Source organism: Physeter macrocephalus, chromosome 11 (assembly GCF_002837175.3).
Source record: "Physeter macrocephalus isolate SW-GA chromosome 11, ASM283717v5, whole genome shotgun sequence".
NCBI lineage: Eukaryota > Metazoa > Chordata > Mammalia > Artiodactyla > Physeteridae > Physeter > Physeter macrocephalus.
Genome location: NC_041224.1, coordinates 165,118,522 through 165,144,473, shown reverse-complemented (window position 1 = coordinate 165,144,473; position 25,952 = coordinate 165,118,522). Strand labels below are relative to the sequence as shown.

The 25,952-nt window shown below is 39.7% G+C and overlaps 1 protein-coding gene across 10 annotated transcripts in view; it reads right to left on the bottom strand.

The window, feature by feature from the left end:
* FLRT2 (fibronectin leucine rich transmembrane protein 2) overlaps positions 1 to 25,952 on the bottom strand; it is a 101,705-nt gene that overhangs the window by 35,859 nt on the left and 39,894 nt on the right. For 5 of the 10 annotated variants that reach the window (XM_028496268.2, XM_028496269.2, XM_028496271.2 and 2 more), the window contains one exon: positions 930 to 1,000. The exons of the other annotated variants lie outside the window; for them this stretch is intronic. The gene's annotated coding sequence lies outside the window, so the exon portion shown is untranslated. The remainder of the gene's footprint in view (positions 1 to 929; positions 1,001 to 25,952) is intronic. 10 annotated transcript variants of the gene reach the window in all.

Genomic DNA, 25,952 nt, shown 5'->3' with positions numbered 1-25,952 from the left:
CTGTGCCCCGCAACCGGAAAAGCCACCGCAAAAGGAAGCCCGCATACCAAAAAAAAAAAAAAAAAAAAAAGAGTTCACAGTCTATAAAACATTATTAATCGGTTCCCAGGTAGAGTATAAAGACCCAACAATATCCCTCGGTTTCAATCCCCAGAAAGTATATGACATATCGAAAATCCTACTGGCACCTACTGATTTTGACTGAACACATTTTTAATCTTATCAAATCAACAGGATTTCACAGTTGTACTTAAAAAGGAATTATATGAAAGATATGACAAGCCTCAAATTAACCTACTGGCTCTGCAGCCAGGAGATGAGGTACAGAAAAAGAGCTTGAATATCATGAGGAAGAAACAGCCACGAGCTTCATGTAATGTCAAAAGCAGCACAGAATAGGGGCACACAGACATCACAGAAAACTCTAGAAATTTTAGGAAAAGTCTAATAACTCATTGATTAAGCATTTGAAAGCCACACTCGAAGAAATGAAAAGTTAATCTACAGATAGTATATAGACATCTGGTCAAGTACTCTTTTTCTCCTTTCTTCTGAAGAAACATTTCTTCTAAATGTTCTTAAAGGAACACAGTATATAACCCAGTGACAATTATGTAGCATAAGATGAAAAGAAAATGTTACCCATATCCAGATGTGTATTGAGATTTAGTGTAGAGTAGATGAAGATGTATTTTGTGTATTTTCTGCCCACTGATTTGAAAATATTATGTAAAACATTTATGTAATTTGAAAAGAGTATGGAATGACTACAAAGAAAGCCTTGTACTCCCGGGACAGCTGATGCAGCATGTTCTGCACGTCTGGATCCTCCACAGCACTCTGCCCAGCATCCTGGACAAACAGGTGCAGAATTAACGTGGTTACAATTTTTGATTGAGCAAGTAATGCCAATACTTCTTTGTACATACCAGATTCCATTTATTTTCAGAGTTGATGCACTTTATTCACCAAGGGAAAAGGATGTACCAGTTCTTCTTACCTGATAAAGAAGGAAGGGAAGGAGAAGGTCTCCATTTATTGTGTGTCCCACAATTTGCAGCCCAGTTGCTATCTGATTGGGTGAGAAACCAGGGATGTGACTATAAGGATGTAAAGAGCAGAGAAAAAGGAGGCGCTACCTCTGTCCTTCTCTAGAGTTCTCTCCTTCCTTTTCTATTTTGTCTTCCGTCATCACAGAATATATTGATTAACACTAAGAAATATCCTCTTTATCCTATCACTTTTTGTTGTTGCTGTTAAAAAATAGTCATATAAAAGATTTTTGTTTTCTTCGTGTCACGTGTTTTTAAGGACCCATCTCAGACAGGGTGAAATCAACCACTACGTAGAGAAATATTTAATTTGACACTTTAAAAATCAATTTGCAATTTACTTTGTTATTTCAATTTACTGGAGTGAGTCATTCATTTCTTGACTGTTACATGTGTTTAAAACACTAAGATAAATGCATATTAAATTTATATAGCATTCTATAAATTTAATATAAATTCAATATAAATTTAAATATAAATTTAGTATAATGCCCCTTTATTTTCCACATCCATAAGAGTCAGGGCTTAGCTCACAAAATATTTATTAAGCAATAAAAATGCTATATATTCAGCAAACAAAACTCCACCTCATTTATAAATTAGGTACCCTTGTACACCTGTCACTCAATAAATCAAAAGCAATTAAAAAGAATTGCATTTAGTTGCCTGCTAACCTAGATTTATACAGATTTGTTTTATTCTCATTTAACTATTTTATGTGCTAACTGGAAAAAATAATTTGATGGCTATTTTGGAGGCCTGAGGTGATAGGATTTCTAATCACCTAAGCATTCACCTAGGTTACCTTTTAGGAGCAATTGGAACCTGCCCCATAAATTCCCCAAGTAAGGGGCAGGGCTGTGGTCTGTCCCCTGCCTGTGCATATTTAGATGCTCAGAGTCCAAGAACTTTTCCATTGCAGACTTTCTAACCTAGAGAATAAATTCCCACAGCACAATGCACTTCAAATGCACCGACACTGGAAGAGGGCAAGATGTGTCCTCAGTTTCTGTGAAATGAACAGATGACAACAACATCAAGACACCACTGATACGTGCTTTTACTACCTATTTCCAAAATGGTTTTGTATTAACCCAAATCCTCAGCTACTAGAAGGCCTGAGAAAACTAAAACTAACGATGGCTCGCAAAAGGTATATGTGGCTTTCTTCTGATAGTATTTTATGCATTAATGGCTGACCAATGGACTATTTCATCTTGAAAGTTATCGCCGTGAATGATACTTCTATTTTTCAAAAATTATACTTTTCAATGAACTGGATGTCTTAGAACTCCTTTCAAAGTGTTTCGCAGTTAACACACCACTCTCCAAAGTGAAAGGTAAGAGGACTTGTGATAGAAGGATGGTTCTCATTTTTTCAAAAAGAAAAAAAGAGGAAACACAAATGATTCAGTGACTTGCTCAAGGCCACTCAGCCATTCAGAGGAAACAGTGATAGAAGTCTGACTCAGTGAACACATGACGACTGTGTATCTCAAACACACATTCAGCAAGAAAGCGAAGACGGATGAGCAATTAAACAGCTGCTGTGTGGTTCTTCACGCACGCTGCTGTGCATGTGATATTGCTTTCACAAGGCGCAGACCCCATACCATTTTTAACTGACTACACCCACAAAGAGAATAGAAAGGTGTTTGTCAATGCACTTAGCCCATCATCAAGATGAACAAGCAGACATTAAAGATCACTTACTAAGGGCTAAATCTCTATGTTCAGAAGAAAGAAAGAGAGAGGGGAAGAGAAAGAGACAAGAAAAGCTGATAGCTGTAGCTACGTGCTATATGAACAGGGAGCGGAATAACAGTAACAAGAGTAAAGAGGAAGGGAATTAGTCTAAGACATTCCCAAGCTCTGCTACTTAACTAGTACAGCGGTTCTCAGTGGGGCAATTTTACCCCTCTCCCCAGGGGACATTTGGCAATACTGGAGACTTTTTATTAGTCATGGCTGGGGGTGCTACTGGCATTTAGTGGGAAGAGACAGTGGATGAGACCATGGATATTGCCCAATGTCCTATAAGGCAGAATGCAGCTCCCACAACAAAGAGCTATTCAGTTCAAACTGTTGATTAGTGCTGCAGTGGAGAGACCCTGAATTAGTGACACGACATTGAAAAGTTATTGAACTTCTGGAAATGCAAGCCTCCTTAACTATATAATACTATTAATAATACAGCAGTCCCTACCTTGAAGGATGGGTGAGGTACTGCAAGAGATAATTCAAGCAAAGTACTTCATCCTGTTACTGGAATGCTTATAAAACTGGAGGTATTTTTATTATTTTTATTCATAATAAAGCCCATGTCATTCATTGAACAGCACATGAAGAAAGGAAAATATATAAGAGGGCATCAGAATAAAGACGCATTTTAAGCTTACGATAGTATTAAAAAATAAAATTCAGAATCAAACAGTCACATTTTGTTCAGCCTAATTAATTTAATTAATTTTAATCTAATTAATCTAATTTAATCTAAGGGCCAACCCCACCAATAAAAAGGAAAGCTAAAATAAAAGCAATCCTCCAGAACATTCCTCATCATTTACCCTGTGAGAGTTCCAGAGATTTCCCTAAAAGGATGATTAAGACAATACAGCCTTACAGTTTTGTGGATAGTGTTTAATCAGGAGAAGTTTATGCTAAAAGGGGATGTTTAAAATTATTATCATTTTAATATCATCTTTGAAATACGAGTTTTTATTCCAAGAGTGATTTTTTATTTCAATTTTTAAGGGTTCTGATTTCATTCTTTTGAGCTGTCAACTGTGACCACATCTAAAGAGACAGTTTGCATTTGTCTGTTGAACGTGTGGTTAGAGCTTGAGTAATAGCAAAGTGTTCACTTCAAAAAAATTCCACAGTCAAGTCCTTTAATTTGTTGAAATAGTTAGAACCTGAGCAAGTTCTAGTTAAAATGACCTAAGAATCAAATATGTTTTTCTGCTTTAGGTGGTGTAAACCACAAGATTATATATCAAATGAGCAAACAAAACAAATCTGGAAAATCTCGGACAGCATAAGTAGCTCTTCCTTGGGAGTTCTTTGGAACTGTGGGCAAACTGGTGTCTGCTGTCAGTGACAATTAGAGTGACCAAGATAAGCTCTGTTTTTCTTTTTTTTTTTCATTCTTTAGCCAGCTACAAACTAGATGACAAAGCAGTTTCAAGGCTAAAGTCTACTTGTGCCCATGTCCTGAAATGCTGAAAGAAAGTAAGTGTGTTTTTTTTCGAATATCATTTTGAAATCAAAGTAAAACTGAGCTTCCTCATTTGATGGTAAAACTGGAAATACACCTTTTCTAAAACATAACCAAGGGCCAAATATCAAGTAAGATATTCTTTATATAAAATAGTGTAGATTTCCATATAGTCAAACTGGAGAATACTGATCTATAAAGGGAAGCCAACTCAAAAACAAAAACAAAAACAAAAACCTCTACTATTTGTAACACTCACATGCTACCTGGGAATTTCTTTGATTAAACTAAACTCCATGGGAATCAGCTTACCTTCCTGTGTTGATCTTTTGGATTAGAACATTTTTCTTCTGACTTTGAGAAATATCACGGCCCCATTGTACAAGTGATGGGATCATTACTAAACTGATTCCATGTCTACTATGCCCATGAGAATTTGCCTGACTAGTGTTCTGGGTTCAACTGTTTAAAAAAAATTTAAACAAAGACCCCTTTTTACTTTGAGATATATATATAATGAAATACCATATTTTCAATTCCCGAACTGTGGAAGGATTGGCACATAATCCTGGTGAATTTTACCAGGCTTATAAAATTCCAATTTGAGGCATTATTTCACTTATTTTTTTAAAATTTCATTTTATTGTGGTAAGAACATTTAGCAAGATTACCCTCCACAAACCCTCAATTTTTAAGTGTATAATACAGAATTGTTAATATAGGCACAATGTTGTATAACAGATCGCTGGAACTTATGCATCTTGCATAACTGAAATTTCATGCTCCTTGATTGATCATAAATTCTTACACCAGCATTATCAATGCAGTAAGCAGAATAGATAAAAGCTGTCCACAGCCCCTGGGACTGAAGCTGGGCTCCACTGTTACAGGCTGTGTGACGTGTGGACAAGTTACTTAACCTCCCTGTGCCTCATTTTCCTCTTCTGTGAAAAGAATTTTTTAAATCATATATATGTGTTATATGTTTTATATATATGTGTGTGCTATATATTATATATATGTGTTATATAAAATATATAAATCAAAATAATACATATATAATATATGTTATATAACACATATAACATGTATGTGTGGGTATACATGTTTTAACTACGTATGTGTGTGTGGCATGTAGAACCAATGTCAAGAAGATAAATAACATAAAAATATTTGCAATCATTATCACTGACTCTCAGCAAAGCTGAATTACTGGTACTCCTGAAGAACAAGAAAGGAAAATGTATATGCATTATATTCTCATTCCAAAATGAAGAAAATAAAATTCACCCACCCTTGATCTCAACAAACCTTATGTTGCAGAATCCAGAACTCCAAATAACATATTAATATGATACTTAATAAAATACCCATCATATATACTCTCATGCCTATGTAAAACACATGCACACATATGCAATGATTCTTTCTGTGTACTGAGATTATAATTGCTGGTTATTTTACTCTTTAACTTTGGATTTTCCAAATTATCTACAAATAAGCTCACCTTACATGTGTAATCAGAAATAAAAAGGTTTGCAGTTTTCAAGTGGGGATAATTTTGGAATTCTCATTATAACTGAACACGACTGAGCCCCCTTTGAGTGGGCAAAGCAGGACTAGCAGACTGATAATACAAAGACTGCCCTGAAAAATGATCATCTGCAATGAACCAAGTGGGACAAAGAACAGTAAGAGAAATAAAGCATTTGAATAACATCTTGCTCTTTGAACCCAGAGGACACATGCTCACCTCAGTCAAACCTGAGGAGTGGTGGCTTGGAAAGGCTTAGGGGCTAGAGACACTTATTGAGTCCTGATGACAGATAACTTGACAAGCATTATCTCCCTCAATCTCACCTCCAACTTGTAGAGAGCTATTTGGACCACGATTTTACAAATATGGAAACCAGGGTTCAAGGTCAGCAGCCACGGTAGAACACCAAACACATTTCCCAGTTCTAAGTTACATATCCTTTCATGCCACAGAGGCCCTCGTCTGCCTCTTGCCTTTCCTCAGCCCTCTCATATATTTATTCATTGCCCCTACCATGCTCCCCCTTCAAGCCCACCCTCTTCCCTGCTTTTTGGATGCGGTCCCATTTGCTATGAAAAGTCAGCAGGAGTACAAAAAGCCTCATATAGCTCCCACACAGAAAGCCTGACTAGGGTAGGGACAGCATTGCCTGAACCCACCAGTATTCTCACAGATGTGCAGCTGCAGGCATGCACACCGATTCTGCAAAGCCCATAAAGCAGCTTTCAGCGCCACTTAGAACCCTGTGTCAGCAGGCATCTGCGGTGGAAGCCAGCTCCCACAGAGTAAGTGATTCTCTACTGAACCTGGGCAGGACTGCATGGGACCCCAGGGAAGAATGTCTGTCCTCTGTGGCTCTGGAGGGCATATTGTCATGTCCCAAAAGATAGGAAGGGGAGAAAGAGCTGCAGAAATGTCTAAGGAAGAACCTCCAAGTCTGACTGTATCCAGTCACCCAACCTAGGCATGGAATTTCTACTGCTTGACAGAAATACGGAATTAAGATCATTAAAAAAAATGCCTTTCATGGCTTTAACTGGTCCCCACTATTTTTTTTCATTTATACCTTTCAGCATATATTTTTTTATGTAATTTCTCCTGCTAATTATTTAAAGAAGGAAATGAGTGCAATGCCTAAGTCAATACTATAAGGCCTGGTACATGCTCATGCCATTCCTAAAAGGCATTTCCTAGTCCTGTGCACATATTAATCAACTCTTGCATTTTGTGAGGCAAGTAGCTAAGAAGCCCTAGTTCACCAGTGCTTAAACAGAGAGGTTAGGACAACAGAGCAATTTAATTGTGGAGCCTTCCTAAGACTGAAAGCTTATAGGTAAGATAAAGGGGAGCCCATATTCCTTGAGGGAAAAATAAATAAATCCTATCACAGGGATAAAGACAGTCCAGGGAGCCACAGGAGCCCATCAATAACAAAAAACTAGTGCCAATCACCTCCTCTTCTTAAAACATCCATATACCCATTGTCAGATTCTGATTAGCTTAAGAAAGGCCCATTTTTCTCTTCCTTCTCACTGATTTTCAGGAGGTACAGATCAGTACAATCAACATGCAGCACACATATTATATAAAGTAAGATATATTTTCTTCCTTGCACACACCTTGAGGAAACATTCTTTAAGCGAGCCACGAGCTCTGATCTTGACTTTATCCTGTAGGAACCCTGGGATGTGCTTGGAGGCTCTCCCCATGACATCTACTGCCTGATTCTGTGTGTACCTAGGGCTTCAAGCCACTATTGCCAAAATGGGAGTGTTCTGCTCCCAAACTTCATTGCTTTAACCCACATTTGAATTCTGTTCATGGGACAGAGTGCCCCTCAGTTGCTCCCTGGATTAACTCCTTGATTGTTATTTTTGGGGAACTTTGCCCACTCCAGTTTACCAGCAGCAAGGATTTCAAATGGGTTAAAAGTGTTTCCTTAAGTTTAGATCTAACAAAATGGATGAACCTTATCTATCCTTTCGCATTACCTCTGCTTCTTTAGGTAGTATGACATAGCATAAAAAATTAAATGAATCAAAATTAACTTAAAATAAATAAATGTCCCTGAAGTATTTACTACGGGAAGGATTAGGACAGTCTAACCTTCAGAGCTGATCCATCCCAGTAACTTTCAGAATCTTACAGAGATTATCTTTCAATGATTTTCCGCACACAGTTCCTAGAGCCCTAACCCTTCACAAGGACAATTTTATTCCTCACATGGGAATTTTCTCTAGGTACTATTTTTTCAGATGGTTTTCTACTTTACATAAGGGCCAGGAGAGGGGAGTAGGGAGGAAGCTTAGATTTAACCTCCAAAGTTGTGCAGTGAAACAATGTGCAACTGTTATTCTCAAAAAAATAGGCAGAATATTATGGAAATATATAGTAAAACAATAAAATTGATCTAACATACACAGAACCCTACAAAAGGATGCCCTTTTTCATAGCTACTATTTAACATCTCTCAAAATTAGATGCTTTCATCCCAAGTTAGTAATAAAAACAGCTAGACTTTATTGAGCACTCTCTTTGCAGGACAAATTTATGCATGATTATTGCATGTAATCTCCACAGTGACTGCTTAAGATAAGACTATTATCCCCCATTATACATATCATAGTAATGATAATAACAATAACAAGAGCTATGATTTATCTACTCAGTGACTAACTACGTGCTAGACACCTTACTTAAGTCATCTTCATTTAATCCGTGCAGTAGCATTATGAACCTGGTTCTCTAGTTTCTCCCATTGTACCGATGAAGAAACGGAGCCCACAGAGGTTAAGTAACTAACTAAGATCAACACTAATAAGTGCCAGCATTTCAACCCAGACTGAACTCATTCTTGACTTCTTAACCACTTTGCTCTACTGCCTCAAACAAACACGAAGTACAATGAAAATCAGTGAGTGGGGTTGAGGAAGACCTCTACGAGTCTTTGAGTAAATAGTTTCTATCTCCTCCTTAGGTCCCCAACTCAAGATTTCTGCCACTTTCATTGAGCTTCCTAAATCAAAACAAACTATGATTATCCATTACACACACACACACACACACACACACACACATCACATAGTTGTAAGGCATATGTATCAAAATAATGCTCATCTTGCTGTTGAGTAAAATATCAAAGTTCCATTTGTTTTGCTTTACCACCAGCCTGTAGACCTAAGAGCAGGACCTAAGGACACCTTAAACCAGGCAAATCATACAGACGATGGGATGGTAGCTGTTATTAAGTAAATATCTTCCATTGTTAGAGTTACTGCTTCCTATAAATAGCTTCTTCCATAAGCTTCATAAGAACATGGCAGAAAGACTTCTTTTGTACAATTTAAAGACAGGAAGACTCAGATGCATAAAAATAATGATCACACAAATATTTAAGACTAGCTCCTTCTCCAGCGCTGGTGCTCTTTCCACTAACATACTGTATTAGTAATGTTCTCACTTGCCACCATCCCCAAGGAAGAAAACAGCTAGTGTAAATGATGTGCTCCATGAAAAGAAGAGCCCACCCCTCACTGTAGGGAAACACCAAAGTTGAAGCCAAGCTCGCATCTGTGTTCACAGGTATAGCTGTCATCCATAGCTAAGACTTCATCCCTTCAAAGGCTACGACCCAAGTTGAAATGAAATGATAGATATCTGTCATATTTGTCACACATCCGAATGGTGGACAAGACAATATGGAGAAATAACACTGCAGAATGACCCCAAATATTAGACGTTTTTCCACTCAAGTGAAACGTGGCAAAGGACCTTTTGGACACCACCCTCAAACCGGCCCTGCAAAAAAATACACATTTTTTCTGAATAAAAATAAAGAATGTTATTATTTAAAATCTAGTTCTACAAATTTAAAAATAATGGATACTACAAAACAAACTTTATAAAATATATGTAATGTCACCACTGCATAAGGAGAATTTTTAACCTTTCAGTCCAGAAGAAAATGGAAGTCTTCACCCTGGGGTCAATCTTCAATGCTAACGTTACTGGACTCGTGACTATGAATGCCCATGAGGACCGACTGGGGCTTTGAACCAAAGGAAGGGAATGACCGCCATTTTGTTCCAAGAAGTGGAGACGTGGTAGAATTTTCTAAACCGTTTGAACTAGGACTCAATGGTACTGTCAAACTATTGTTTTCCTTTCTTTGACCACAAAATATAGAGGCCGTTCTTCTCTAGGGGTCAGTGGCATCCTGTAATGAGCCATGTGAAGCCACTGGCTTGTCATTCAGAGCACTGCTTGCTCTGTTCTAGAATCCTGGAACACTCCATGACTGCTGCTGCCTCCGGACGATCTCCAAACAAATGGGAAGCTGATTTGCATAAACTTCATTTGCATTTTATTCATCCCCTGCCCAAATCTAGATCAGAGTGTTTAATATCATCCCCGCTGTGGGAGGTCTCGTGAATTTAAGGCCATTTGTGGTCAACCATGAGAAGGTCTGGGTTCCAGAGTTGGGTTTATATTTGAAATTAAAAGCAGAAACAAGAGAAAGCCTGCTGCAAGATACAGAGTATGAAAAAACAAAAAGACCAGTTACAGTATAAACGTGGCAGAAACCAGAAACCATTGCTGAGGTCTTGCATTTCTACTGATGAGCTAGCAAGTCACCATTCAGGGGCGCCTAAGATGACACCAAGTACTTTACTTGCATTTCCACATTTAATCTTTTTTTACTCCCTGATATAGGAGGAAAGTCCAGAGGAAAAAGAAAATCAAAAGGCAGGAGGTTTTCTCAATGTTAAACATCCTCTAAACAGTAGAAGCAAGATTCAAACGTAGTAGTGTCTGGCTGTAACCCCATTCCTTCACCCACCACCCCAACTCACCTCCCTTCTGCAGACCCCTTGTTTTCTGACATTAGCCCAAAATACAACAGAAAAGTATCCTAGTAAGTGTAAACAAAAACTTCAGCGATTCACTCAGCATTTGAATGTTTTCTTCTCCTTGAAGATTAATCAGACAGAGAAAAACTGTTAACTTAAACTAAACTCTATTTAGGTTTATGAGCCAGATTTTGAGGTGTGTGTGAATGTTAGTTATCAAGAATAAATAGGCTCTATGTCATAATAAACACACACATACGTACATGAACACATATTTCTTGAGCAAACACAATCCCATTGGAAGGAGAAAACAAAACTACTTGCGAAAACTCTGCAAAAATCCTGCAACATCAACAGCATCTTCCCTGGATCATTAATTCTGGCCTAAATTTGTGACTATCAGGCAAATCAGGCACACTGTCCAGCAGACACCCACCTGCTATTAGGCTGAATGTGCCCGGCATCTTGACATTCTATTGATTCCAATCCAAAGCTTATGTAAAAAAGGCAGCTCAGAGTCCAAAGGGAATTTTAGCCACAAATACTTTGGGAGAAATCCAAACAACTAAAAACAGAAAGACAGACAAGATGCAAATCTGAGTGACAAAACTGTGACAACTCAAATCAGACTGGTAGATAGATGCTCAAGAACAAATCTACAAACGACTCAGGCCTCCCCTTCTGATAACTACTGATTTTAAGAAATCCCAATTGCCTCTACGAATCTGGACTATCACTACTGGTGCATACAGCCACGAAAAGATTTGTTATTACTCCAGGGGTGTTGCTTTCAAAGAGGACTCTGTCAATTTCTGCCCACTAGAGCCCTGTACACATTCAATAGAAATTTGTTGTACCATAAATATGATCCTGATAATGACAAAGGTTCTTAAGCAGTTCAGATGGACCAGCAACTATATAAAGTGCTTAAGAATACTACATCCTTTAATCTCCAGAACACCCCCATGAGCTACGAGTTTTATTTCCATTTTACAAATAAGGAAAATTGAGGTTCTGAGAGGTAATTTTCTCCAGGTAGCTGGAAAATGAGACACTAAAGAAGAGAGAGCATTGGGATTCATTTATAAATGTTCTGACACCTCCCAGCCTTCCTCCACTCCCCAAATAGCCTAAGCCTAAATGGGATGGGTGTATGTCCAATTTCCAAGTCCTGGCACTAGTGGCTTTGGTGGCAGCTGCTTGTTACAGTCAACTTTGCATAAACAGGCTGGCTCTAGTGGTGTTCTTTAAACCCAGAATAATTCTGTCTTTATTTTAGCCAAGAGAAGACACGCATTTCAAAATAAAAAGTAAATATCTATTTTTAAAAGGAGGCAAAGGAGAAACCCCATCGAACAACATGGATTTCAGCCGGCCCCCACTCCTCCCCTCCACCCACCTCCCCACTCCCATCGGCCACTGCACAGCCCCCTCTGACTTCAAAGGCAGCTCCAGGGGGAAGAGGAGGGCGTGAGGTCCATGAGGGCCAGCTGGAAGGGGGACCATATCCCTAGGGAAGGGTGGAGGATGAGTGGCGATTCACTACAGAGGTTGGTCAGCTCAAAGAAAAGAATTCAAAGTGTTTCCAAAAGCTGATTTCTATCAGGACTGCCACGGCAGATCAGAAGGTATGAGGTTCCAGCTGGGAGGGATGTGTTTCTGCTGTTCAGATCCCAGATTTGCAGGATGATCCCAGATTTCTGAGTGCCTGGCTGGGTTTGAGGGGCAGGGGTGGCCATCCAGATGTCAAGTAGACTCAGTTTATCCCCACCATGACAAGGCAGCAGTATTTCACCCGCCCGTAAAGCTGTCTGTGACCCTGAGCGTGTCTATAATTTGAAGCAATACCCTTTTACAAGAATGCTCCTGAATTGGGCTATATAAACTAAATATGTGAAATAACCAAAAAGTTCCTTAAAATGGTTTGTAACATTCCTCAGCCCCCATTTTCCCCCAACTTGCTGCAGCGTCTATTTTTTTGGTCCACGATAGGGGTTGGAGACGCTGCCTGGAAGTCAAGCCAGGGCATCCTTCCCTTCTGCTCTACCTCTGATTTACAAGGTGACTTCTTAGAGACAGCCACTTAGCCGTCTATTCTTGGTTTATCATCCATCGGTTATCATTGTTACTGCTGTCTTTATTATTCAGAATGATTATGGACTTATAAAGATGTTCTCATCTGATAATAATGTATGCAATATGCTTTTACACTGCCTAGCTAACATAGCATGCCTGTGATTTTTGTCCTGGCACAAGTCAAAAAAGCTGCTGCAATGGAATGTTTGGTAGCTTTCTGAACGGTTACACGTAGAACTGGGGAAAAAAAAAAAACAGGTGCCAATATACGTATTTTTTAAACAGCAAACTGGGTGTACTTTTGTGCATAGATGACAACCAAAGAGGTAACACCATATGCAACATTAGAAATATCTGGCCCTTTCCTTCTCAACTCAGTGTGGCAAACTCTAAGGGCAGTGATTGTCATTTGCTGTCCTTGATCATCTCACTCAAGTCCTGTTGACAGTAGGGGAAGTAGAGCAGGCATACTGAAGGCAGTGCATGGTCCTCAGAGGCCAATAAACGGAAAAATAGTATACTGGCTAGAAAGCAGAATCTTGAAGGAGAGCACGGCCGCAGGGAATTAATAAAAATCCGTACATCTTTTTTTAAAGGCAGCAGCAGTGGGCTGTGACTAGAATTCACCTCTCCATGCATGCACTCAACTCCCCTTAGTGTGGACGGGAGTTCTGTAACAGCATTGCAGGAGAAAATGGATTCATACATCATTTAAAATGAATCATTTCACTTCCTCTCCTCCATTTTTACACATATTGACAAAATATAAAAATACATTAAAAAAATCGATTCGGCTTTGTAGTTTTCTACACCAACAGCAAAAGGAGACATCAGAATTATAAGATTCGATAGCCTTTGAATAATTATTTAAATGGGGTCACCCACAACAGCATTCCACGGGCCTCAGATTCGCCAACCCAAAATGAAAAACAGGCAATGCATTACAAATCGCTCCTTATTTATTTTGAGATTTGAATTTCCATTTTATTTTTCACAAGAGCTTCACAGTTCGCTGACAAATGTTCGGAGCTATATAGTTAGGGGAATAACTGTATGTAAGATCAGGAACACACACGGACGGAATTGGTTTTTCACTTTTTCTAAACAGAAATACAAAACATGTGGGCATTGTGTGAACTTCATGTCAAGGATTTGAATTGGTCATCAGAATTTCTGCTTCTCTCTGAGCACAGTGTGTCAACGCTCTTGGAAGGATATCTGGAGCGTTTTCGAGGGGTGTCTATAATGCCTCTTCTCTGACGCAATAGAATATTTCTACCATCAAGCAAGCAATTAGTTTTAATATGAAGAACTGCAAATCTGAAATGCATTTGAAAACAAAATCGACAAGTGACTTGTTAGCCTCCTCACAAAAGGTACAAGCAGTTTGTACTGCTATTGCTTTAGGAATTAGATTTTCAGAAGTTGGAAAACACAGTCTTTGGCTTTCCTTGAAAGAATGCTAGAGGCAATATGCTGATTATTTTTCAAAGTAGGAAAAGAAGGTGTTGAAAGCTTTTAATAACATGTAAAATTCTGAGTTTGCAAGCACCAAACACAAGACAATGATAATGTTTTGGCACTTTATAAATGTAAGGCACTCTCTCTACTGTTTGGAGACAGCAAATACTTTTAGACAAATTATAACATCCCTGTCTCTATGCCCAAATAGAGGAAAACAGCCAAATACTTTGAAGCATCAAAAGATAACTATGGTGACGAAAATACAGAGCTCTCGTCCCAAAAGGAAAATAAGAAAGCACATATAATTAAAACAGCAGCAAACCTGAAAGAAATCCAAATAACTGAGGGTTTGGTCATGAGTTTCTGAGACTGCCTCTGACAGAGTTTCAAATATAGCACAGATTGCAAGTAAAGAAAGATCATTTTATCTCAAGATTGGTCACTGGTGAACTCAATGGCAGATTATTAATCGGAGGAAGCGCAGAATATAAACATACAAGGTCCTGAACGATCTCTTAAAGCCTTAGTGCAATAAGCATCCTTCCCAATTCTAGAATATGTCCTCACAAATAGAATTTTACAGGCAAGAGAGAATGAAGGTTTACCGAACTCCTTAAAAGCCCTGTCCCTCCCAGACATTGTTCTAAGCACTTAACATATATTGCTCCCTTTAATCTTCTGGATAGCCCAGCCAAAGAGGTAGTATTATCACTTCTTTACAGATGAACAATTTGACACTCAGAAGTGAAGGCGCTTAGCAGTGGAACTATGGCTGGAAGGTGGCCCTCCGGGAACAAAGGGGGCCCCCCATTCTGTCTTCCCTCCTGCACCCTCTGGCTCTCTGCATCTCTTAGAGAGGCTTGAAATTGCTGCTGCAGGTTGTTCATTCATTAGCCCATCTGCCCCATGGGAAGAAGCACAGTCTGAGGCAGGGTTTTCACTACTTGCTGTAAACAACTTTGTTTGGAGCCTCAGGGTTCCAAACCATTCACGTCTCCGTACTCCACTTAGTTACGCTTGGCAGGGGATTCTCATTGTGGGGCCCGATGTGCCCATCCCAGAGCAGAGAACTTTCATTTCCCCATTTCCAACTTATACATACTTATGAAAAAGGTGACTTACCTTTTCTTGAGCTGCAGAACCACTTGATCCATTCTAAAATAATGTTTTGAGGGGGAACCAGAGGTATCGGTAGATATTTGTGGAGTTTGAAGAAATATTTCAATAAGAACAAACTGTCTTCAGCTCCAAAAAATGGGAAACAGGGTTGTAAGTCAGAGTCCCTTGTTCTACCCACACACACTCTGCTCCGAGGTACCCAGAGGTATCAGAGGTAGATATTCAAAATTTACCTTCAACCTGTTTTAGGCATAAGGACTGTATAGGATCATCTGGGTCCAGGTTTCAAGATCTCAGTGAGACGGTAAAAGCCCAGGAGCAAAGCCTGGGAATAAACAACTTTCAGATGCTGAAGGTTGGGTCCAGGCTGTTGAACTATTTCCTTGGCAATCACAACCTCCTATTACAGGTTCTGTGCCAGTATGGCCATATTCACAAGTGTGCCCATTAAGTGTATCTGAAAACTTATGAAATAAAAGCCAAAGTGAAAATATTTGCTGACCTAATGACCATAAGTCTTTTCTGCTGAGTCAGTAAGACTAATTGTGAGTGGTACCCAGAGATATTGAGTCAGTAAGACTAAGTATCACTAAGCGTGGGTGGTACCCAGAGATGAATTTCAGTGAAAATGAATCCTGGTGGTGTCGGCCATGACCTGGTCTGCTCTTAAAACATGGCCAAGGCCTTTGTTTCCTACCTTACCCACCGTGTCTTGGGTAAATTTTTTCCAAGGTAGACTAAAGAGATGCAATTCACAAACAGTGGAAAAATATTCCATTTGGAAGAAAAACTATTTGGGAAGACAACACATTGGTCAACAGGGAGGTCTTAGATTCCTCACAAGTCTCATCAAAATAAAGTTCTGAAATTTAGGAGATGGTAGTTGTATCCACATGAGAAACACTGGAACAGTTTTGCACATGAAGTGATGGCTCAATAGGAGCAGTGTGGCTAGATTCCTTTGCACTCTAAACAAAAATGAAACCCTTTAATTTATTTCAGGAATAAAAGTGAATGCAGCTCTGGCAAAATGCAGCATAAAGGGAAGATAACGAGTGAAAGATTTAAAAAAGGCATCTTCAAATTTCTTTCTAATACAATGATCTTCCAAACGTTCAAGACACAAGTTAACAGGCAATACCACAGCTTCTGCAAACCTCTCTTTGTCTAGAGATCCTTTTTGACCCCTTGGTATTAACATCTGTAAAAGAACCAAGACTGTTCTGGCTTTCTATAGCATGAAAGGTTGCCAGGTGAAAAAAACATAATAAAAATAAGGCATGGGACCTATGCATGCAAACAAATATTCAGTGTTTATCAGAAAATCAAATTCAACCAGGCATCCTGTATTTTTATTTATTATATCTATTAACCCTCTAATAGAACAATCAAGCAGTCATGAGCAAATTTTGAATGAACTATTTTTGATCTGGTTAATGGGGAAACCAGAGGTCCTTAACCACTATTGTGCTTCATGCTTTCCTGGGAAGCTCTTTGAAAATGTAGACTCCTGGGACCTTCCCCTAGAGATTAGTTCTCCTATGGGCCAAACATCACTGTGTTTACAAGTTCCCAGGTGAATCCTGATGCACACATATTTGAGAATGACTGTTTTAACCCAGACTAATAAAAATAAATGTGGAAGACACAATAAGCCAGATATCTTTGATGGCTCAAATCACTCCATTAGGCCTTTAGAGGTGACTCAGATGTCCTAAATCTTAAGATAGTGTTAACTTGAGAATGTCAAAAGGAGATAACATCAACCCAAATACTGGTTAAGAAAATATTGTCATGGATCACTTCTTCATTACCCACATGAGGACACTGAGGGAGAACCACTCATTCTAAATTAGTAACCCAGAAGCACAACCAAGAATAGAATCTCTGACACCTGATGCCAGAATTCACCCCATGTTGTCATTTCTAAACAATTCCTCCTTACATCCTGTTTCGTGAACAGCTGAGAGAGTTGGCGCACCCAACAGAAGGAGCTGAGACATTCTTCTACCCTTAGCTAATGTGCGAACTCCTTTGCCACCATGTAACCGTCCAATCACAGTATATCATAACGACATCCACATGTGAATCAGGAATTATCTCAACAGATGTGAGCTGGGTCTTCATTGTATCAGTAAATGCTAACATAGCATTAAAAGTGAGTAAAGAAAAATCGAATTTTTCTTCATGGAAAATAAAGTTCAATGACTTCTTGCTTCCAAGGACATGCTCTGTGTGTGTGTGTGTGTGTGTGTGTGTGTGTGTGCGCGCGCGTGCGGGTGTGTTGCCTATAAATGGACAGGAATGATGGAGGAGGGAGTGTTTCCTTCTCTTACCATCAGCAGAATTTCTTCTCTGGGGCATAATGGCCATTTACGATAGCTCCACACACACCCTTGCATTTATAATAGATAAAAACTTCCCTCCCAGGGAGGCTATATTTGACAATCCTGGGTTGCTAACTATGAGATACAAATGACCAGGAGGATGACCCAGCCAAAGAAAGATGTTAACACAGAAACTGTGGCTAATCAGTAATTAGAGTGGCCAAGAACTGGAAAGCTAGAACTGAAGCATGGGTCTGTACGCAGCAGGAATTCAGGAGAGTGGAAAGTAGGCATTAGAGTTCTCTCTTGAGAGTTACTCAGGCTTGTGTTCAAATCCGAGTTCCATCTTGACTGGCCCTGAGATCTTGGGCAGGTTACTCAAACTCTCTGTGCCCCTTAGCCATCTAGAAAATGTAAGTAACAGCAGCAAACTCAAAGAGCTCCTGTGAGGATTAAATAAGTTAGTGTGTGTGAAGTACCTACCACAGCACATGGTACATGCTCACTACATGGGAATAATGAGAAGCAAGAATGCACATTTCTGTGGGCCCAGTGGGTCAGCCCATCACCATGTATTTGCCAGTACTTAGGCACAGACTCTGCCTAGCTACATACAGGATGAATGAGCAATAAAAGAATATCAAAACCTACTTACTGTCTGCACATAACTGTCTTATAATCCATGTCCCAATATATGCTTAATAGCAACCCCTGCCATGAACGTGGGACCTGATTAACTGATGTTGATAATACAAAACATTGTAAGACACATTGCCCTGCCCCCATGTCTTGGTTGAGGAAATAACACACACCTGGTGGAGAAGTTAATGAAAATGATGGTTGAATAACAACAAAAGGACAACATAAAAGTACAAAGGGCAGTAGATGAATCACTGATGAGCAGTCAGACAAGTGGTATAACTGATAACACCATCCATGAGCTCAGAGAAAAAGGGAAAAGCCATGAATTAAAGCAGTCTGGGAATTCTTCATGGAAGATAAGCCACTTGAGACTGGCCTTGAAAGAGGAGTAGGATTTAGATAAGCAGAGAAGAGGAAATCCTAGATTTATGATACAAGAAAGTCACAGAAATGAGAAAACACAGGGCTAAGTGATGACTTAGAGATATACAGTACCTTAGCCATGCTGCTCGCAGCACTGAATGCCAGGCACAAAAGTTGGACCATTGCTATTTAGGCCGGTGGTTCTCAACATTTTATTGTTTGTCTCACCACTATACAGCTGTCAGATAATAACAGTGATCATTCTCAAGGCTCCACTCAAAAGTATGTGGGGTTGCATAAATAAGACTGATTGTAGATTGTATAAAGTCCCAGTAAACTGGCACTAGCATCCCCCCCAACTCCACACACACACACACACACACACACACACACACACACACAATTTCACTGACTGCAAAACAATAGTCTCTTGACACATGGTTTACATGGCTGCCTTGGGACAAGAGCCTCTAAGAGCTTTAGCAAGCCAAATCAAGAGACACTTGGTAAGGAAAGAAGGTGCTCTCCATGTTCTTCAAACATCAAGTGCACTGAGTCAGAGAAGGAGAGTCCCTCTATGGCTCTGCTCCAGTGGCCTCCCCCAGCCCACCTGGTTACAATTCCTCCCATTTCACCATGGGAAGAAAGTCAAGGAAATATTCAACACCAGATGAATAATGATTACCTTGGACTCTCATTTTTGGAATCAATCTTTGATACAGCTTTTACACATGTCAGTGGAAGGGAAGAGCCCAGGGATTAGATAAACCATTTCTCCTTTCTTATGGCCACATCCACTACCCCATCCATTGGGTTAAACTTTTTAAATTGCCAACTATGGACCACTGAACTAAAATGTCATAATAGGTACTATTTGGCCATCTAATATTTCAATATCCTCCTTACCCCACAAAGTTCTTTATAGTTTGTAAAAGTTTCTGAAACTAATATATAAGAGGGTGATAATTTCCATTTGAAAAGAAATTCCAGAATATAAAAATGTTATAGCAGATCCAAATATAAACACATCCTGCGATAAAAATAAAAGTATATCCATTTTAAACAACTTCAGCCTTGAGCAAATCAGATGAAGAAAAGCCCTGGGTTCCAAATCCTTAGGATGTCACCAGGACCCAAGATGCACTGTAATCACCTTACACCCCCCAAAGCCAGTGTCACTGAGAGCCATAAACAGATACTTTCTTTTTTTTTTTTTTTTTTGTGGTACGCGGGCCTCCCTCTGTTGCGGCCTCTCCCGTTGCGGAGCACAGGCTCCGGACGCGCAGGCTCAGCGGCCATGGCTCACGGGCCCAGCCGCTCCGCGGCACGTGGGATCCTCCCGGACCGGGGCGCGAACCCGGTTCCCCTGCATCGGCAGGCGGACGCGCAACCACTGCGCCACCAGGGAAGCCCAACAGATACTTTCTTAAGAGAGAAGTCCTACAAACACTTGAAGCAACAAATGCTTTAAAATCTAAACTCCTGATTCACGGCAGACTACAGTGAAAATAAGTATAATGGAACATATTAAGACACCAGAGCTGTTTTCAAGGAAATAATGAAAAATTAAGGGAAGACACAAGCATAAAGAATTCCTTAAAACCATGCACTTCACTCTTTGCTCTTTCAGTAACTGTATAAATTAGAGCACATCTATGCAATGTTTTAAAAAAAAAACAAACTCTAAATGTGAATTCATTTAGCTGCTTCCAATACTGTGGTCAGGCTCAGGTAAAACAGTACAACTATGAATCCTATTGACTAAAGTGAAAAGAGTTCAGTTATTACATGTTCAATTTTGTATGTATCTACTCAGTTATTTACAACATCCTCACATAGATTCTAACCTGGAGTTGGAATTTGAAACCTACGAAAACCAAGGGCTTTCATCTTCAATATTCAACACAAACTTGGCATCGGAACAAGAGAACATCTTTGAAGGAGCCAAGGTATAATTTGGGACAAAAATGACCACTCTACTCTCCTGGGTGATGGCTGTCAATACTGGAAGCTAGAGAATGGTGATGGTGGCGATACACAGTGTTATGCGGTATGAAAGCTTGTCACGTTCTGTTCCTGATTTTTTACTAAGGTTGAAAATGATATATCCATCTGGAGAAAGCCTGTTTAAAGAATATGGTAGTAGATGAAATGGACATACCAACATCCTATCAATACCACTAAGACTGACTCTCTGTCACATTTAATTAGCATGATCCCAAAATTGAACTGGTCAAAACTTTTATAAGAAAACATCTCGGTAATGGCAGCACTTGTGATGATTTTATCGCTAATGCAAAATCCTTCCAAAGGCACAGAAAAAAAAAAAAGCTTTAATAACATTATTACAGGATGGGTATCCTGCCATTGTCTTACTGGTGTTCAGCAAGATAAATGCATTTTTTAGTAGCTCTGATAAAACCATAACAAACTGGTAACCAAAGGGCCCAGTGACAAAATAAACCTCATCTGAAATTCTTAAAACACACTCCTTAGTGTGACTGTCTGCAGAGTTTTATGAGAACTCCGTAGCGTACTCACAATTGTCCTGGTTCCCACTGGTTCCTTGTCTCTAAGGTTTATCTCTAAGGGCCAAGTTAAATGCATCCAGGGTGGTGTCCACTGTAGGAAATGATCTCTTCCTCCTGATGCTCTTGCGCTGCTCTGGTCCACAGTCCCAGCACAGAGGACTAGGTTCCACCCTCCTCCTTGCCCCTGGTGCCATTTCCTGGTCAGCTCAGGGAACCAGAGGGGCTCAGTTTTGCCCTTCTCTCCATCCTAGGCTAGAAACCTGCATTGGCACAGGTCTCCTTAACAACAGCTGGTCAGCTGTCAAGGACGTGGGGTAATGACAGAGCTGCTTTGGGCAGACACAGCTCCTCTTTTCTTTCTAGAGGAAACCAAGAACAGTGCCCAAGAACAAAATGATAACCACCTCTACTGGCTAAAGTGCCTTCCTTTAGTCCCACAGAGCCCTCAGTAGTTTGTCACAACGTCCAAAAGGTCCACCATGAATATATTCCTTTTTTTCCGTGAAGGGTTGCGGTTGCTAAGAAATTACTGTCACAATGTTACTACTTATCGTATAGGGTTTACTCATTAATTAGTATCAGAGGTGGAATTTCTAAAATAAAGGCTGACCTGCAAATCCTTAAGACATTAGGATAAGAGGGGATGAGAGGGGATGGAAAGAATGAGAAGCAGAGAGAAATGGTTAATATATACCAGGTACTGGGCTAGACATACATACCACGTCCATTAACCTCTAGGCTTCTCCATTTTACAGACAATGAAAATGGATTTCAAAAGGTCAAGTAACTAAGAGGAGAAAGGTAAAGAGCCTAAGAATAGGAGGAAGGCTCCAAGGTAGGGCTCCACAGTGAGTGTCCTCATTAATTGGAGGGGAGGACAGGATCAGGACACTGGATCCCTGAGGAAGTTCATGGAAACAGAAGAGACAAAAGAAATGACAGGTAAACTAAACGTGAAGCTCATTCATCATCTTCTGTGCCATTTGATTCAGAGTTGCTCCAAGCTTCCTGAACATGAGTACATTTTTAAGGGAAATCCCCATCTATATTTATATAGAGAAGGAAAATTAAATTCAGTTGGAAATACACCTAGCAATGACCACCGTCTCGGTCCTAATGCCTCCCTCACACATGGTTGTTAAGGTTTTCCAATCATCTTTTAATTTCAGCATCCATCCTCCTTATAATATCCCTTTCCATTGTCCAAGCAGGGCAACGAAACTCTTTACTTTCAGCAAGAAACTGAGTGACCAGCCTAGGGCAGACTTGGAGCAAAAACCATGTTTTCTGCCTCAAAGACCCACGTTCCTCTCCCAGAGCCCTCCTTCCCCAAGTCAGCGAGGTTCTACAAATAGAGACAGTGTTTGCTGCCTTCTCACTTCCTTGTCTTTATTTGTCCCCTGATGAAACAGGATAAGGGGCAAATTCTCAAAGAACCCACCATGAGGAAGATAGAGATGGCTAATCTCCAAATAAGTAGTAAGACTCCTTGCTCTACAGAGGAACTGTGCAAGTCCTCGGCAACCCACCTGCTGGGAGGAGGGTAAGCCATGCTGTAGTAGAACTTAACCGAGCTGAATGTTCCCCTGATCTCTATAGGAAAACAAAATTTACTCCTAAGTCCTTTGTCCTATGCTAGACCCCATTCTAAGTGCTTTACAGATTTTAAGTCATTCAGTTCTCACAACAACCCTATGAGTAGGTACTGTGATTGTCTGCATTATACAGAGAAAGATACTGAGGCAGAGTGATAAAGACCTTGCCCGAGCTCCTAGGTAAATAAGTGACAAAGCCAAGGTACGAGCCCAGGTGCTGAGTCTGGCTTTGGAATCCATGCTCTTAATCCATATAGTATGGCAATAGGGCAAACATGCATATGACACATACACAGTGTATGTCTTCCTAGAAAGTTCCACTCTGGTCTAACAGAGGAAGTGTGTAGAAGGAGGTCCAAACGACATTTGGAGTTTCTATTATGTGCAGGCACCATAGTATGATGGGAATACCATGATGTTCAAGACACTGCCTAGGTGCCCATGGGGTTCTGAGGGGACGTGTCAAACATGGCAGCTGACCCGGGCTGGCTGCAAGCACTTCTGCAAAGCTCAAATCCAATATCCTGCTCCCAACTGATGGATGTGTTTGCACACACCTCCTCTAGCTCCTTTGAAAAAGATTACCACTGAGCCGGGCATCAACACATTTTTCATTATAAATAGGTTCCAAGAGATGTGTCCTTCCTCCAACTTTCACTGACACTGGCTGAATCATGAGAAATTTTGGTCACCTGTGGAAACTATTTTCATTACTTTCTAGTCCCAACACAAATATTAATATTGTTGAAAGTTCTGCACTGTATTACCCTTCATCTGGCAGAAACGGACTGTTTTTTCATCATGACTAACTCACAAACGACCAAACTGAAAAATATTTACCCTTGCTTCATTCTGGGAAGCCGATACACTGAAGAGGTCTGTTCCTTTTCAGTCATGCCAAAGATTTGATAGGATGCAATACTGCAACTGTTTTTCAGCCACCAGATGACATTTTTTCTCCCTGCAACTAGGCCAGGAATATCAACCCTGAAGAGTATACCACACATATTTGGATCAGCTACTGAACAATACTGAATATAGCATTTTCCTAAATGCTTTCACCAAAATAGCAGCAGAAATCCTCATCTTACGCGCGCACACACACACACACACACACACACACAAAATCATGGGAGTGGTGAGGATGGCTCTTTTAGGATTAGACTTGAGAATTTACCAAGTGTTATCTTCTGGGCTGAAAAATCAAAATGATCCTCTGGATTCCTTTACAAAGCCATTTCATTCTTGAAGAACTGCCCCAACTTCAATCTTGAATGTAGTAATAATGTGTGGTATTCATTCAGTGAATACCTTCTTCCCTGACCCATGAGTGAGTGGCTGGCTCATCCGTGTACTCAAGCCCACAATACTTTGATGTTTTTCCCTTTAATACATGTGGAGACTATTGTTTGTTGACTCATGTACACTCTTTAGAGTCCTCAACTAGAGTGAATTGGGCAAGTGCCAATAGGAAAGTGGATCTCGGTCCAGGTACATGCAACTTTGTCTTCTAATCTCCGTTGTATGAGTCATCAGGATAATTCATGAGAAAACTACTGCTGGCACAGTAGCATTTGCAAATTTCCCTAAACTTGTCATTTTCCTGTACTGGTTTATCTGTCAGCATGGCCTAGATCTGGCAGAAAGCAGAGACCCATCTTGCTTATTCTAATGACTGGGGGTATGGGAGAATCTTACAAAAGTTGATTCGTTTTGCTTATTCATCCTCTATGGAAAGCAGTGAAGTCTCTGTGTGGAGGACTGACAAATCAATGGCTTTTCTCCCTTAAAATAACGGCCTGTCGGTAGGCATTTTGTTATAAACTCCATTACCGGTTCTAAACCTTCCCGAGGCCCCATGGATTCAATAGGTAGGAGTACATCAGTGTTACACGTCAAGTACATTTTCCCTCATGACTTGTAACAGCTCTTTTAATCTAGGAGTCTTTTTATGCTATTTCCAAGTGTCTTTTAAGCATGACAACCCAAAATAGTAACCCTTTTTTAAAGCTAACAACCTGTATTTTAAAACCAATAACCTGAACACAAGGACCCTCAAGCATATACATCTTCTATATTCTCTGTATTCTGGAATCTTTTGAAAATTTAAAAAGTAAATAATTTTGGTCACTAGCCATGCATGTACTGGAGCAATGGTGATATTCCTATTAATCAGATTAAGAAACTATCGGGGTTCCAGATGCTGTAATAACACTCCGAATAGCTCCATCAAAGTCATTATTTTTACACCCAGCCCATTAAACCAATTGCAGAATCCCCTTGTCTCATATCCACATTTTAACTGAAAATGGATGTGCCAGATTTCTTATGAGAAAAGTAATAGCATACAAGCGACATTATGACAAAAGCTATTTTTATGACCCAATACATCCATAAAAGTAATATTAATATCACTTAAAAATACAAGTAATATTAATATCACTTGTATTAATAATACAAGTGATATTAATATCACTTCTCTTATGCAAAAACAATATATGACACTGCAGACTGCATGCCATTTTGGTCAGGAAGAATTTCACTATCCTCGTCCCGATAAAAACAAAAACAAAACAGTTTTTAAAGTAGGGTATTTCCATATCGATAATTACCTTAAATGTAAATGGATTAAATGCTCCCACCAAAAGACACAGACTGGCTGAATGGATACAAAAACAAGACCCATATATATGCTGTCTACAAGAGACCCACTTCAGACCTAGGGACACATACAGACTGAAAGTGAGGGGATGGAAAAAGATATTCCATGCAAATGGAAATCAGAAGAAAGCTGGAGTAGCAATTCTCATATCAGACAAAATAGACTTTAAAGTAAAAACTATAACAAGAGACAAAGAAGGACACTATATAATGATCAAGGGATCGATCCATGAAGAAGATATAACAATTGTAAATATTTATGCACCCAACATAGGAGCACCTCAATACATAAGGCAAATACTAACAGCCATAAAAGGGGAAATCGACAGTAACACAATCATAGTAGGGGACTTTAACACCCCACTTTCACCAATGGACAGATCATCCAAAATGAAAATAAATAAGGAAACACAAGCTTTAAATGATACATTACACAAGATGGACTTAATTGATATTTATAGGACATTCCATCCAAAAACAACAGAATACACATTCTTCTCAAGTGCTCATGGAACACT